This window comes from Oryzias latipes, assembly GCF_053564925.1.
Source record: "Oryzias latipes strain Hd-rR chromosome 1 unlocalized genomic scaffold, Olatipes_Hd-rR_3.1 chr1_Y".
In the NCBI taxonomy this organism is placed as follows: domain Eukaryota; kingdom Metazoa; phylum Chordata; class Actinopteri; order Beloniformes; family Adrianichthyidae; genus Oryzias; species Oryzias latipes.
The window spans coordinates 4,844,904-4,859,176 of NW_027616335.1; the positions used below are offsets into that span (position 1 = coordinate 4,844,904).

A 14,273-nucleotide genomic window follows, 5' to 3' on the forward strand; every position below is an offset into this window, starting at 1 on the left:
TTACGTGCTCTAGTTGTTTTATGCCCCCTGCTTGCCAAGCTGGGAAGTGAATCATTTTTTTGTTAATAAGGATGTCCGGGTTGTTCCAGATGGGTGTCATTTTGCAGGGTTGAATTGATGATTTTGATATTTTGAGAAATTCCCACCAGGCTGTTAAAGTGGCATTTATATTAATGCTTTTGAAACAATCCTGTTTTTTAACTGTTTGGCTAATAAATGGTAGCTGTGACAGGTTGATCTTTCCACATAACGCCTGTTCCAAGTCTAACCATGAGTTGGTTTCTGGATTATTTTTTAACCATTTTAAGATATATTGTAATCTATTTGCAAGAAAGTATTTGTGGAAGTTAGGTAATTCTAATCCTCCACAGCTTTTTGCAGATTTTAAAGTTTTTAGACTAATTCTTGCAGGTTTGTTGTTCCATAGAAAGCTTGATATGGATGAGTCTAATGTTTTGAACCATTTTAATGGCGGTTGTGTGGGAATCATTGAGAAGAGATAATTAACCTTGGGTAAGATTTTTTATTTAAGTCATACAATTCAACTTTTGTCACAGAACATGACCTTATACAAATATTTCTTTTATTTTTTTATGGGGGCCCATAAACCATGATGAGGCGGGCCCGCTCCTCCTCCGAGGTGGCGAGGGGCAACAGCCTCCGAACGATAACCTGACAACAGAATAAAAACATTTGATTTCAACCAATCTACTTGTATAAAATTGTTTAAATAAGAAAATGACATTAAATTTTAAACTTTGTGCCTACACTAAGCAATTACATAAGTCAGTGTGATAGATGAAAAAACAAACGGTTTAATGATGATTACTCTAAAAAGTCTAAATTGCAAGGTGTCTGTTTTCATTTGAAATCAATTTTAAAAGATCTGTAAATATAAATTGTACTATGAAAAAAAATATATTGTGGAGAAATGCGGTGTGTTGTATGTGGAAAGGATGCACTGACGAAAAGCATTTTGATTGTGAGAAAAATTCAAAAAGTAATGAAAATGTCAAACAGTATACTGATTATGTGCATCATTCTTAAAAAGTACTTTGATTAAAGAGAAATGTCATGTTTTTGAGCAAAGACTTCAAACTCACTTTATTCATGGAAGCCTTACGCTGTTCTTCACGAGCTCTGTTGACAGCACTGTGCCAAACAAGTGGCCGCCCCTGGGCCGGCGGCCCCTGCCGCCCCTGGGCCGGCGGCCCCTGCCGCCCCTGGGCCGGCGGCCCCTGCCGCCCCTGGGCCGGCGGCCCCTGCCGCCCCTCGGCCGGCGGCCCCTGCCGCCCCTGGGCCGGCGGCCCCTGCCGCCCCTGGGCCGGCGGCCCCTGCCGCCCCTGGGCCGGCGGCCCCTGCCGCCCCTGGGCCGGCGGCCCCTGCCGCCCCTGGGCCGGCGGCCCCTGCCGCCCCTGGGCCGGCGGCCCCTGCTCGGGTTGGTTTTGCATCTGGAAATTCGGGAGACAAATGTGAAATGGTTAACGTTGAGGTAGCTACAAGGTGAGCGCTTTGTTAGCTTACATTTTATTTCACAATGGACAAAGACAATAAAAGCATATCTATCTAACAAACAAACTATAGTTTCCACACACACAAAAGCAAAAAATTGTAATAATGAAACAATATCTCACCTTTGCTCAACGATGCTGCTTCGGGTTGTCTGTTAGTTTTTGGAAAGAAAAAAAAACTGCCGTTAGGATAGTTAATTGTAACTATGGAACATAACTTTCTAGTAACAAAATTATATCCATCTTTGACAGCCGACTGCGAAATATAAGTACACTGTGTGTGATGATTCAATTTCAATTCAATTCAATTTTATTTGTATAGCCCAAAATCACAACAACAGTCGTCTTAATGTGCTTCGAAGTGAAACATGAACTCAAAAGGATCATGAATACAAAAAGTTCAATAGGAAAATACTAAAATGAACTAACAAAACAAACTAACTAAACTATACTGGCATCTCTGCCCTTAGAGCCCCCTTCGCGGTAAGGAAAAAAAACGGATTCTGCAAAAAAACCTCAGGCGTGCCGACATGAAGGAGGGATCCTACCCCAGGACGGACAGGCGATTTACCAGAACTCTTAGAGAAGAATTAACTTATCTAACACTACAACTACATATAAGGTCCAGCAGACGAGCTTCATCCATCTGTGGTTGGGAGGATAGTCAGGGGCACGAGTCGAGCCGGAGATAGGATCAACAGCCAGGTGTCAGAGCAGGAGCAGAGACGAGGTAAATGGTAAATGGCGTATACTTATATAGCGCTCTCTAACCTCTTTCGAAGGCCAAAAGCGCTTTACAGTCACAGTCCCATTCACCCATGCACACACACATTCACACACTGGTCCCACAGTCAGGGTACACGATCAGGTACAGAGCAGAGACGTGCCAGAGGCAGGATCCACAGCCAGGTGTAGGAGCGGGAGCAAACGCGAGGTACACGGTCAGGAACAGGAGCACGGAAGAGCCAATTGGAATCTGGAAGCACTCCCACTCCACAGGAGGGGAGAGAGAAAGAGGGACAATAGATGAATCGCACTGTACCAAACAGAGGCATGGAGAACTAAATGATATAGCTGTGACGGTGTCGAATTTTTGATCACCGCGGTGATGAACCACCAGGGGGCGCGGTGTCGCGGTTAACCAAAATCACAAAATCCCCCGAAATAAATACAATTACAACGTACTATTCTTTGTTAAAAAATAACAGTAACAACTAACAACTACATATCTAACTTGTGATCTAACTATAGGTGTTGTAGATTGACTGTGTGTGTGAGCGCGGAGCGTCTTGTGTAGGAGTAGGAAGGTGCGCACAGGTGTGCAGACATCTTCTCAAAATATTATGTACAGACATCTTCTCAAAATATTATGTATTGCCCAGTAATAAGCAGACTGCAGACACTTCGTCACCTTTCCGGTAGCCGTGAAGCCTGACACCCATGAAGAACGCGGGGCAGGAGGCTCCGCCTTTGTTTATACCGACACGTAACGTTACGCAAAAAAAAATAGTTCCCAAACAAAACATGTAGTGATATTCATGGAAATCTAACACCTTGCGCTCATGTTTGGTGCTACGGAGTGAAGGAGGACAGTAACCCCCTCCCCAACACAAAATCCTCCGGCAGGCGGCCATGTCACGCACTTAGGAACGCACGCAGCTTGTAATGGAAATGAATACAATAGAAATTAATAATTACAAAGCAGTAAATTTGTCGTATTTCCTTGCGAGACGGAAACTTCTGTTGTAAAATAAGGATGTGTGCTTCTGAAAGCACGCGCTTGTTTGTGTGTAAAGGGAGCCGCGTGTCACGTGCAGTGCAAAGGCAGACAGTGAGAGCGCGAGCGGTGGGAGAAAAGGAGACAACAGTCTGAAAGAAAGAAGGAAAGTCTGAACACAGGACTAGCAGAAAAAGGAAATTATCAGCAAAGATGAATGCGTTTAATGTGTTTATAATAGTTCCAATCACGCACCATATGCAAAACGTAAAAAAAAAGTGCGTAAAAAGAAGTGCGGTGATGCGGTTATCGTCACAGCCCTACTAAATGATAAATGATGATCAAAAATAGAGAAGAGAGGAACGGTAGAAGTAGATGAGAAGAGAGGACAAAACCCCAGTGCACCATAGCTACCCCAGCATCACCTTCTAATAGCCTTTTAAAACAAATAGTTATTGTTATCAAATTTAATTTAAACACATTAACATTAAGTTAAATAATCTCTGAATACTAACTAGTCTGATAATAAGCCTGTCCAAAGAGGAATGTTTTCAGTCTAACTTTGAATGTAGAAACTGAGTCGGCCTCTCTTACATGAGCTTGGAGCTATTCATTACAAGCAGTCCTGCATTTTGCGAGCGAACTGTTCTTATTGGAGGCTGCATTAAGGTCTAACAGGACCAGAATAGAAAGTAGTCCCTTTTCTGAGGCCAATAACAAGTCTTTAGAGACTCCAACTAGTGCAGTTTCCGTACTGTGGTGGGATCTAAACCCCAACTGAAAGTCTTCAAGGTGGATGTTGTCCTGTAGGTGGCAGTAAAGCAGCTTAACTACAACTCTTTCTAGGATTTTAGAAATAAAGGGCAGGTTTGATATTGGTCTATAGTTGGCCAAGTTGCTAGGATCCAAACTGGGCTTTTTCAGAAGAGGTTTAACATATGTTTGTGCCGATGGACGATACCATCGTCCATCGTGATGGGTGAATGACATTCCGATGGAGAGACACCCATCGTGATGCCACGCCCCCGCCACGCTGCGAGTCGACACCATAAGCCGCGGTTACATGTGCAAAATATCTTGATGGGATCAATGGTCGGATTAGAATCCAACTATGTACATGGGCCCAGAAAAATGTTTTCAGAATATAACAAATGTTCACATGGGTCACACTTTCGGAATAAATAAATCATTCGCACATGCGCAGTAGGGTCTGAAAAACCGGAGGCGGATATCAGTTCCGCCGAGCGGCTATATACATTCATATGTCAGCTCGGTAATATACGAGACGATCTTCTAAACGTGCTTTTAATAATGTTACAGTTATTATGAAGCGTCTGTTCGCTCATCATTTTAATTTTAATCCATGCAGTCAGTGCTTTTTCTGTTGAAGAACGAAGCCAGAAAGGTTCAGAAGCCAGGATTAGCAGTATGCTAACACGGGCTAACAACATTAGCTTTGGGTGGTGCTGCAATCTGCATCCTGGCTGCACGTAAACATGTGGAAATAACATCAGTCTTTATTTAGTCGGGACACGACTGGAAACACAAATCCATGTGATTGTTTGAACGGTTTCTATGGACTGAGCGACATTTCTGCTTTGAAGCTCACACCGCCGCTGTGTGTGTGCTGACGATCCGAGCTGTGCTCAGACACACACTTTTAGACCCGGTTCAGAGTTCGCTAGCTCGTTCCCCTAGAGCTGCGGAACGGATTGCAGTCTTAAATCTCCCACACATACCACTCATGTAACAAAGCACCCCCCCCCCCCCCTTCCCCTCAAACACAAAGCTGTAAATCTGCGCTCCGCCGGTCCACTTGACTAGTCAAGCGCAGGAGCGGACCACGTCTTTTCTATTTTGTTTGTTACTTTTTTTGTTAAAGTCACTTCCCTCAGTTTATACTGGATCATCGTGGATGAGTCATTAGTTGGGAAATAAAATAAATAAAGTAATAAAGTAAAATAACTAATAGCAATTATATAAGACCGAGAAATTAAAAATAGCCCCCCCACGACGATATCATCGTCCATCCCGATGGTTGACAGCAAACATCGTCAACGGCCAATTTAAGGGACATCGCCCAACCCTAGGGTCGCGCAGATGTCTTCTGTTCAGTTGCTGAATCATGGAAGATGTGCTGTTGTGGTATGCCAGCTCTATTTTGCAGTAGAGACACTGCACCTTGTTCTCTTCTTTATTAGGTGTGTAATGATCCCACACTTTAGACACTTTCTGCCGTTTATTTATAGATCTATTCTCCGCCATCGCAGCCTAACTAAATTCAAAAGGTTCTTGTGAATAAACGGTCCGTGTGACACAATCAATTCCCTGCGCCGCGCGTATAGTGCGCGTCATAGGAATTTAACGAGGCTTCGAGGCAGAGTTTTTGCGTCGAGGAATTTTTGTAATCAAGTGACTCGAGTAACTCGAGGAATCCTTTCAGCCCTACATTTATGTTCATAAATGAAGTTATGTGTAATAAAGTGAAATGGCACAGGGAAGAAGTATTGAACACATGAAGAAAAGGAGGGGTAAAAAGGTCTTTTCTACTACTTTTTTTCTACTTTGACCACAAGAGAGTGCAGACGCTTTTTTCCCTGCTCCTGCCGCTTCCTGCTTTCTTTGCTTTTTAATCATTTAATTAATAATTTTTAATTATTTTACCTCATCCACAAATCCTGGAATATCAGACTGGTCATCCTTTTTTGTGACTTCCACCTATACAAATCAATATTTTTATGTCTACAAGCCAGCGACATGTCCGGAAGAGGAAGAAAAACAAACTCCCACTGTGAACGCTGTCGGATCTACCAACAAGAAATAAAAAAAACTACAAACACGGATATTTACTTTGGAAACTGAAAATGGACTTCACAAGACCCTTCCAGTAACATCGGGTGGTAAGAAGCCCACTCTTACTACAAATGTGAAGAATAACAGTGACATAGACCTGAGTGATGTTGTGTCCTTGCGAAACTTTATGCAAACTTATGTTGCCCAAGTTCTACTGTTCCAGTGATTACAGGACTCTTATCTAAAGTCTTGTACCAAGGAGTTAAACGAATAATCATCCATGTAGGTGCTGTCGATATCAAAAAAGAACAATCTGAACGTCTGAAAAAAGACTTCATGAAGTTATTTGAAGAGATTGACAAAGTAGAGGTTGAAGCATTCATCAGTGGACCTCTTCCTAACGTCGATGGGGTGTCCCTCAAGTTCAGCCGTCTGTTTCAGCTGAACAATTGGCTCTCCAGAGAGTGTGCTTCCAGAGGATTCTATTACATTGAGAACTTCAATATATTCTGGAAACGAAAAGACCTATTCATGGGAAGAGGCCCACACCTGAACAGAGGTGGAGCGAGAGTTATTGAAGAACCTCCTCCACGCTCTGGGGCATAGAGGCCAAGGCCCTGAAAAGGCAGTCATGAAGGACCGAGCCAGTGTCCCAGGAACCACAGCACAACGGCGGCAACAACAACTACCACCACCGGTCAATGACTTGGATCCAGCAGCACCAGCACCACAACTACCTCCATCTAAGGACTCAGCAGCACCAGCACCACAACCACCTCAGGGCTCCAGACTAACTTTTTTCACCAGGAGCACAGTGGTCCCTAAATGAAAATTTTAGGGTCACAACCAGAAAATTTAGGGGCGCATACCGTAAATCAACATTCTAACAAAATCTACTAATGTCCACTGTATTACTAATAAATACTCTAATAATAGATGCAGAAATTACAATACGCTGTTTCAAATTCAGTGTCACATTTTAATCTGCACTTTGGAAGATGCAACAACAGGGTAAACTGACAAAAGAAGGTAAACTGTAACAGAACGGGCGATGTCCACTGGATATCAGAACAATCGATACAGATACCTGAGATCAGAGAGAGGCTCAAAAACTGATGGAAATGTATCTTGGTGACACTAAATAAGTGCAGCCAAGACGCACAATAAGCGTGTTTGAGATCACCCAGGTCGACGCAACGCTGTTCAGATCACCTGGTGTGTGACATATATTTTTGTTTTTGCTCCAACATCACCTGTCAATCATCACAAAAATATCAGGAGAAAGGCGCGGGAGCAGCAAGGCCCCAACCTACCGAACGCAGCTGGAAATTTAGTACTGAACTGACTGAAAGCTGCCCTATGACTACAAAACAATGCATTATGGGACATGTGTCCTGATGGTTTTTGTAGTTAAGTGAGAAATTGAAATAATTTAAAATACCAATTGATTAAAAATAGGCTACATCCATTACAAAACATTCAAATAAATATAAAATATATAATAACACAGATCATACTAAGGGGAAGAGGAATATTAAAACTAAATTGAACTGAACCCAATGATCCAGGCGAGCCGCTGGTTCATCTCAAACACGTCTATCCTTGCTTTTTCACCACGTGTTTTAAGTGCGTCTCGGACTAAACCGTGTTGTTGCTCGCACATGTTTAATGCTAAAGGCTCGTTAGCTGTCACGCAAGTAGGTGTGGGACATTTATTCTCCTCAGCTGACCCGACTCTCGGCGATCGGTGAGCTGCCCTAACAGCCGTGCATAACCCGTTTGGTTGGGGGGATGCGACGCCGCACGCTTAACCGTAACCTCCGGGTCTGTGCGGCCCAGAGAAAAATTCAGCACAGACTGCATGCATTTAGAAAATTACGAGCGAATAAATACGTTCTAAAAAGGAAAGTAAGGAACTCCTTAATGTGGTCCGGGGAGGGGGCTGTCAGGTGTCCTGCTTTCAAGCCCGGTCATTGTCACGCCCCCAATAGTCATTTACTCCACTGTGATTGGTTGGTTTGTCAGCTCCGCACACGACAATGAAAAGGTTTCATTCGTACAAACTGGACGGACGCATTAAAATTAAACTTTCATTTCAAGGTGTGGGCCACATAGAGCCCGCGGGGCGTGAGTTTGAGACCCCAGCTGTACACTCTGGCACTGGTACACTAGCCGCAGGTTGGAAGAACGAATCAATGGTTCGCTTGCTCATAGCTCAGATGCACATATCAGGTTGTGATGATATTTGTCTTCGTTTCATTTCCCACAGATGTTTACGCGCGCTCGATTATCTCTAGGCCCCTCCCCCTACACGCATTTTAGCCACTCACAGTGGCTTTCCCTATTCCTCTCACACGCATTGGCCGCCTCACAGACGGGCATCACGCGAGAGTGTGCTCGTGTTTCATGAGTATGTGCGCGAGTGTGTGTGTCTGCCTGCGTGCGTGTGCGCTCGCGTCTCATTGATTATTTCATTGATCATTGACGTGCCGTTTCCACGTTAAATGTATAAAAAAATACAGAGGGGGGTGACAAATTTACTGGTAGCACATGTGCGACTGGATGTAAAATTCAGTCGCACACTCTCAAATTTTGGTCGCAAAATGCGACCAAATGGTCACAGTCTGGAGCCCTGTCAAGGTAACCAACGACATCCGCCTGAACACCGACGATGGCAAAGTCTCTGTCTTAATCCTGCTAGACCTGAGTGCTGCCTTTGATACTGTTGATCATGGGATCCTTTTGCATAGACTCCAAGACTGGGTTGGCATCTCTGGATCTGCCCTAAGTTGGCTCAAGTCTTATCTAGAGGACAGAAATATTTTGTTGAAATTGGGAGTTGTGTCTCAGACTACATGGCCTAGACTTGTGGTGTGCCCCAGGGATCGATCCTGGGACCCCTTCTGTTCAACCTCTACATGCTGCCACTAGGGCAGTTAATACGCAGTAATAACATATCTTATCACAACTATGCAGATGATACTCAGATCTATGTGTCACTGACAACAGGTGAATATGGGCCGGTGGATTCACTCAGCCACTGCCTCCAACAGATCAGTGCGTGGATGCAGAATAACTTACTCCAGCTAAACTCAAACAAGACCGAAGTTATTATTTTTGGCCCACAGAAACAAAGAGAAAGTGTCAGCAGCTACCTTCATTCTCTGTTGCTTAAACCCTCAAATCAAGTCAGAAATCTAGGGGTAATCATGGACTCTGACCTAAACTTTAACAGCCATATCAAGTCAGTAACATCAGCGGCATTTTACCATCTGAAAAACATTGCCAAAATCAAAAACATATTGTCAAAGCCAGACCTGGAGATAATTATTCATGCATTTGTCTCCAGTAGGTTAGACTACTGTAACGGCCTGCTCACCGGCCTCTCCAAACGAGCTGTAAAACAGCTTCAGTACATCCAGAATGCTGCTGCTCGAGTCCTGACCAGAACCAGGAAGTATGATCACATTAGTCCTGTGCTCAGGTCTCTGCACTGGCTCCCTGTACCTCAAAGAATAGACTTCAAAGCAGCTTTGCTTGTGTACAAGTGTCTCCATGGCCGAGCACCAAAGTACATCTCTGACATGTTAGTGCCATATGAACCATCTCGTACTCTGAGGACCTCAGGGGCCGGCCTCCTGTTGATTCCCAGAGAAAGAACTAAACAAGGGGAATCAGCGTTTCAATATTCTGCAGCTAAAATCTGGAACAGCCTCCCTGAAGTCGTAACACAGGCCTCTTCTGTGTTCATGTTCAAATCTAGACTTAAAACATTTCTGTTTAGCCGTGTATATGACTGAAAGGTCCTATCTGCACTTTTCTTTCCTTTCCTTCCTTTATTTTTAAATCAATTTTCAATATTTTCTTTTCTTTTAAAGTAAATTTTACGTTGATTATTTCTATGATGTATTGTGATTTTAATGCATTTTTCTGTTTTGTGAAGCACCTTGAATTACTTTGTGTACGAATTGTGCTCTACAAATAAACTTGCCTTGCCTGGCCTGAAAGCAAAGAGCTGTCCAAAGATCTACGCAACCTTATTGTTGCAAAACGCACTGAAGGCATTGGTTACAGGCGCATTTCTAAACTTCTGAAAGTTCCAGTGAGTACCATTGGGGCCATCATCTGGAAGTGGAAAGAACACAGGATTACCATAAACCTGCCACGACCAGGTGCTCAGACAGAGGAGTCAGAACAATCATCAGAAGGGTTCTCCAACAGCCCAGGACCACTCGTGGAGAGCTTCAGAAAGACCTGTAGATTAAATCCAGAACCATGCCGGAAAAGCTGTAATCTGCATCTTGGCTGGACATAAATGTGTGGGAATAACATCAGCCTTTATTTTCTCGGGACACAACTGGAAACACAAATCCACGTGATTGTTTGACCGGTTTCTTAACACGAAGAGAGGCATTTCTGCTTTGAAAAGTTCGCACACCGCCCCAAAGCCGGCAGCCACTAAACCCAGAGTGGCGGGACAGATCGCAGTCCATCCAAGTCTCCCACACATAACAAACACGTTTCAAAGCATCTGCCTCCCTCCCCTCAAACACACATTAATAAATGCGGCTACTCTGCTCAGAGAGAGACACGGTCCACTAGGTCCACTGGCACCCGAGCCCGAACACAGAGCTAGGGTGCAGGGTCCGGACGTCGGTGGGCACGAAGCGCTCCTCCCCCGGCATCCCCCTCGTGAGGGTGTAAGATAGCAGAGAGGCGAAGAGCCAGCGGGGCGAGGGTGGAGAGGCGCTTTTCAAGGGGCCTCCGCAGAGCAGCTGGTCGGTCCCCTATGCGCTCCAAAGCTTTCTCTCAGCGAAACATCGTCTATGCGTGACATAAACCAGAGCAGTAGTGACTAGAAGTAAGATCGGGCATAAAAAAAATCCAGCCCGACCCGACACTGGCCCTGGCATTAAAGCCGAACCCGGCCAGAACCCGACAAATTAACTTGCTTTGCAGGCCTGAGCCAGAAGCAAACCCAAAATTTCAATTTCTCCCATAGTATTTTTGGCAGAAAAAAAACGCAAGAAATGCGTGCGCAGAGCTGTGGGCACCCCTCATTCTGCCAGTAGCTGGACCACAGTGTATGTCAATCAACGGTGGGCTGGTGACTGGTGGGATAGAGGGGGCGGGTCTACCTGTGTGTGTGTGTGTGTGTGTGCGTTCGGTGAACGTTCTCCCTCGGAGTAAGAAGAAGCTGGCTGTGCCTTTCGGTTCGTGCAGTAACCGTTCTGACATTGAGGATTAATAAAGAGCTGTTTAACAACCGCCCGTCTAAGGAGCTTATTTGCAGCCATTACAATATATTTATTAAAAAAGTCAGCAAGAGAGAAGCCTGGCCCGACCCGACCCGAACGTAATGACTGTCCGAAATTCGGGTTGGGTCGGGTTCTGACTCGGGCTCTGGCTTAAGATCCTACCTGTAGTAGTAACACACGATCGGTATGAACCGTTTCCATGACCAATGATCGGATAAACAATCGGGATAACCCACCTGTCTCGATTGGAAAGAAATTTTAATCCGGCCGAGTCTGATCGAGGCAGACTATTCCGAACGGCATGTTTACATGACGCATTTTTCTTCAGATCAGGCATTCTTTCTGATTACTTTTGCCCATGTCAACGCGGCTAGTGTTCACTCTCCGTATCTGTCGGAGCAACTTAATGGCGCAAAAATAGATAAAGAAGGAGTGGATGGGGAGGCTACTGAAGATGCTGAAGAGAGACTGAAGCATGTCAGAGATGTGGAAGACATGACAGGAATAGATAGGAATATGTTAGATGGAGTAATGGGTGGAATTTGGTAGTATGGACAGAAAGATATTTAATGAATGCATTGAAGATGAAACTGTATGCACTAAGCTTTAAGCTGAATTTCAAAGAATCAAAGGCAACTCCAAATACCTGAATCTCAGAGTCAAATCCAGTATAATGTCAAAGTACTTAAATTTGTTTTTCTTTACAACACTCTAAGCAGTAAGTATTTCTAGTCAAAAGATGAATGATCTCAGTAATTTAATTATGGCCCGCAGCAGCAGTCACTGACTGCAAGGACCATATTGTTTTCGCAGATGGAACGACAATTTTGCCGCATTTCAGCAAGAATGTGACCCCCGCCGCATGCTCGAAAAGTCACCAAAACATGCACACACCTGGGATAAATTGCAAATGAATTTTCCGCAAAGTCAACGTCACCACCCCGAAGACGATAACATCACGGCCAGCGATCCCGTCGAAAAAATGAATGGGCCGAAAATCGTGTATGGGGCCGAAAAAAATGTACTTCAAAATACAGTTGCAAAACCCAAACAAACATGTTGGGTATATCCCAAAGAAGTTTTGAAATCATTATGGGACGGCAACAAGACTTACGGCCTGGAGGCCATTTTGTGGCGAACTCTGAGAATTGGCGATTTTTGTGGTTTCCCATGATATGGGAAAACAACACTTTTGTTTGAGCGATTTTCACGCAATTGCACACACTTGCTGCCAGCTCCAGTCTACAAACACCACAGAAGGGTCGTTGACCTTTGACCTTGGGAAAAGCCCCTTTAGCGCCACATACAAACGAAAACTCGTCCTAGGGATTTTTTGCCATTGTATCGTAACTTCTTAGGCATCCATAGCAATGCGATGTGGACAAAATGTTGGAATTAGAAGTTGTAGATTTTGAACGGCGTGCGTGTGGCGGTTTCACAACAGTTGCCATCTTAGCTAGCTCGCACATTTTTTATCGGAATGTTGTGAAGAGGAAATTTGCGATTCCCTGGCCCACGCTGAACAAAACGATGTCACGGACGACAAGATCGATAAAGGAACGTGGGCGTGGTAAGCAAAAAACCATCGCAAAAAAATGTGCCGACTCGGAAAATCAGCTCAAAAAACCTAAAATACCCGAAAACTCACCAAAATTGGCACACAACTAGGATAAATTGAAAAGGAATTTTCGGCAAAGAAAACATCACCCCCCCGAGGTTGATGTCATCACAGGGAACGTTCCCGTCAAAAAAATTAAAAGGCCGAAAATCGCTTATGGGGCCAAAAAAAATATTTCGAACTACAGTTATGAAACCAAAACACGTGTTGGAGAAATCCCAAAGAAATTTTAAAATCTTTATGGGATGGCCACACAACCTAGGGCTTGGCGGCTATTTTGTGGCGAACTCACTCACTCACTATATTGGAAAACGACCTTTTGTTTAAGCGATTTTCACGATTTCGAACTCACATGCCGCCAGCATCATTCTACAATAACCAAAGAAGTTTTGTTGACCTTTGACCTTGGGAAGAGGCTGCCATCTTGAATTAAAAAAAAGCCCCTTTAGTAATGCCACATACAAATGAAAACTCGTCCTAGGGATTTTTACCGATCTACTCGAAACTTCTCGGGCATCAATGGCAAGCTACAGTGGACAAAATGTTGGAATTAGAATTTGTAGAACTTGAAAGGCGTGCGTGTGGCGAATTCACAAATGATGCGATTTTAGCTAGCTCGCACATATTTTATCGGAATGTCCTGAAACTGAAATATTCGATTCCCTGGCCCACTCAGAACAAAAAGATGTCACATACGACAAAATTGATAAAGGAATGTGGCCGTGGTAAACAAAAAACGATCACAAAAAAGTGCCGAGTTCGGCTTTAAAAAAAATTAAGATTTGAAAAAAAAAAAAAAAAATTTAGATATTTTTTTAAGAATCGGCTAACGAAACCCAGATAACTTTGTCAGGTATATCCAAACAAACTTTTGAAATTATTATGTGATGGCGACACGACCTATGGTTTGGCGGCCATTTTGTGCCAAAATCTGCCATTCAGAAATTTTTGCGTTTTTACACAATATGGAAAAATGAACTTTTTTTTCGAGCAATTTTCACGAAATTTGACTCGCATGTCCTTAGCGTAAGTCTACAATCACCTCTGGAGTTTTGTTGACCTTTGACCTTAGGAAAAGGCCAACATCTTGAATTTTCTATAAAAAACACTTTTATCACCGGATTCAAACGTAAACTTGTCGTTGGAATTTTCATCGATCGTCTCGAAACTTTTTGGGCATGAATGGCAAGCTACTGTGGAAAAAATGGAATTAGATTTTGAACGGCGTGCACGTGGCGAGCTGGCAAAGTGGCGCACTGTTATAACTCCTGTTTTTCAATGGACTACTGTGAAATTTGAATGTACGCATTCATGCCTGAAACTGAATACATTAAAAAACAGTGGATATGGGCATATAAGGAATGTGGGCGTGGTTA

The 14,273-nt window shown here is 43.8% G+C and overlaps 1 long non-coding RNA gene across 1 annotated transcript in view; it reads right to left on the reverse strand.

The window, feature by feature from the left end:
- Positions 1 to 503: 503 nt before the first annotated feature.
- The window catches only part of LOC144990360 (uncharacterized), a 36,530-nt gene continuing 22,760 nt past the window's right edge, over positions 504 to 14,273 (reverse strand). The window contains exons 3-5 of the long non-coding RNA XR_013654344.1: positions 1,635 to 1,663; positions 1,104 to 1,451; positions 504 to 672 (exon numbers count right to left, since the gene is read on the reverse strand). This is a non-coding gene — a long non-coding RNA (uncharacterized LOC144990360). The remainder of the gene's footprint in view (positions 673 to 1,103; positions 1,452 to 1,634; positions 1,664 to 14,273) is intronic.